Consider the following 2602-nt stretch of genomic DNA (forward strand, 5'->3'; position numbering starts at 1 on the left):
CAGTGAATAATGGTATGAGACATTCTCGATCAATTCTTCTTCTTCTTCATAGTTCAGCAAAGCTGAGCAGAGCAGAGCAGAGCCAGCAGAGCTGAGCATAGCAGAGCAGAGCTAGCAAAGCCAGCAGAGCTGAGCAAAGCAGAGCAGAGCTAGCAAAGCCAGCAGAGCTGAGTAGAGTAGAGCAGAGCCAGCAGAGCTGAACAAAGATGGGCAGAGCAGTGCAGGGCACTGATGGCAGAGATAGTACAGTCGGACATATGGATCAGCAAATGGAGTTTCCCCTAGTTGAGAGGGAGTGTTAAATTGGCAACTAGGGAAAAAACTCCATGTGGGTCAACTTATTTATGGCAGCTAATAATTTTATTGAATCCCTCTCGTCGAGAGGTGTAGGATTGATCCAAAGATCATCCGATTCCGATAAGTATTTATGGAGATATGAATTTATTTTGTTTATGTAATTATAGTCAAGCCGACCAGCTCTTATGTAGGCTCTAGAAGCCCAACCGACGTGTCTATTCATCATCCTCATTTTGGTATAAATAGATGAGGATTTGATATCATTTACACACACGTATTCTTGAGGTGATCTCCTCTCCACGTCTGGGTTTTTGGAGAAGGAGAGAACCAAAAGAATACACTGGCCTAAGAAGGAGCCCTAGCTGCAGATGATGCCCTAGCTGATCCAACGCAGTCAATTACTTATATGTTGTTCAAGAGGAGACCTTATACGTTGTACATAGAGACTTGTTGACGTAGCTTAAGAAGATAAAGAAAAACTCGCATTCCTCTCTGAATTTTCAGATGATTGAAGGAGCAGAGATCTGCATAAATGGAGAGATAAATCTAGGGTTCAACTACTACCTCGGATGGGTATAAGGAGCAGAAGAACCCAAGCTAATCTACACTCAGCATAGTCATGGCCAGATCTTGATAATGACTCAAAATTGATCGAAGTTCTGGAGCAGAGATCTCACCTTGGGATACCTATGAATTGAAGGCACAAAACTCGGATCGATGAGACAGATCTCGGATAAGAATACTGTATTGGCATAAGTAGATTCCTGTAGCAGTCTCGGTATACATTCTCGGCATAATCATGACAACCTCGACATATCTTTGATGCAGTAGATTCCTGTAACAGTCTATAACTACATTCGGATCTGTACAGGCATACTCGCACAACAGTCTATAACTACATTCGGATCTGTACAGGCATACTCGCACAACAGTCTATAACTACATTCGGATCTGTACAGGCATACTCGCACAACGTCATCGATTTCTAAAGACCTTCTAACATCTAATCTCAGAATCTGTTTCGGGTGGATCGTATTCAAATCAAGAACACGGTACGTGTGAGTTACAGAGGGTTGTGAGGCGCACAAGTTTGGAAAGCAATGGCGAGTAAGCGTATAATGAAGGAGCTTCAGGATTTACAGAAAAATCTGTCGTCATTCTGTAGCAGTGTTGGACCCGTAGGAGATGATATATCTCACTGGCAGGCACATATTATGGGGCCATCTGACACCCCATTTACTGGGGGAATTTTTAGGATAGACATCCACATCCCTCGAGATTACCCTTTCAAGCCTCCCAAAGTTACTTTCCGGACAAAAGTTTATCATCCAAACATTAACTGTAATGGCAACGTCTGTCTTGAGGTTTTGAAGGAGAAATGGTACCCTGCACATACAATTTCCCAGATACTATTGTCAATATTCTCTCTTCTAAGTGTCCCAAACACTGAAGATCCTCTTGTCCCTGAAATTTCCCGATTTACACTAACGATAGACGTAGTTATGAGGAGACAGTGAAGTTGTGGACACACAATTATGTCACCAATTAAATTGTGATGAGGACGCAGTGTTGACTGAAGTTCTGGACCAAATACACTCTCGGCATACCTATGACTTGAAGTAGAGAAGAACTCGGATGAGGGTACCATATTGTCTTGGTATATAAACCTCAGTGGCACACCTGTAGCAGCCCAAACACAATGAACAGCAGTGACAGATCTATTCTCTTGGCTCAATGAAGATTATGTTAGTAGTTACATAACTCTGATATCGAAATAGGTTTCGATGATGGTCAAGAGATCCTTGGCATGCCAGTAAAAGGACACAGTCTCAACATAATAAGAATGATAAGGATAAACAATCTCAGATCATGATGATGAAAGAAGCAGCATAATGGGCACATTAAGTAAGGAGCAGCATACTGATGATCAGGGCAGCATGATGTACGAACATCATAAGGATAGTTGAAGAAATATGTCTTCAGATATCAAAAGTCAAAGTGTTGACTTCTATTGTAATTGTACTCTCTCTCTCTCTCTCTCTTTGCTGAACTTTGAAGATAAAATAAGATTTGATCAAAGGGTTTCCCCACACATTGTGGGGTTTGTCCCTGGCTCGCGCCATATCTTGTGTCCTCTTGCTTTGGCTTGTCTTCTGCGATTTATATTTATGTTCTATCTGCAGTTTATCTTAATGCTGATGTGATTGCTAAGAGTGAAAATTTAAATAAATTGCTCTAGCATAGAACATACCAAATCTTAACACCACTCATTCAAAATTTGCAGAAGATCCTAGTTCAAACAATT

The 2602-nt window shown here is 41.4% G+C and overlaps 1 pseudogene; it reads left to right on the forward strand.

Annotated features, from left to right (window-relative positions):
* The first annotated feature begins 1397 nt into the window (after positions 1 to 1397).
* Positions 1398 to 1846, forward strand: LOC149145625 (ubiquitin-conjugating enzyme E2 5A pseudogene; annotated as a pseudogene).
* The last annotated feature ends 756 nt before the right edge of the window (positions 1847 to 2602 follow it).

This window comes from Pinus tabuliformis, chromosome X, assembly GCF_031772625.1.
Source record: "Pinus tabuliformis cultivar Carrire ecotype Pingquan chromosome X, CPIR1, whole genome shotgun sequence".
In the NCBI taxonomy this organism is placed as follows: Eukaryota; Viridiplantae; Streptophyta; class Pinopsida; order Pinales; family Pinaceae; genus Pinus; species Pinus tabuliformis.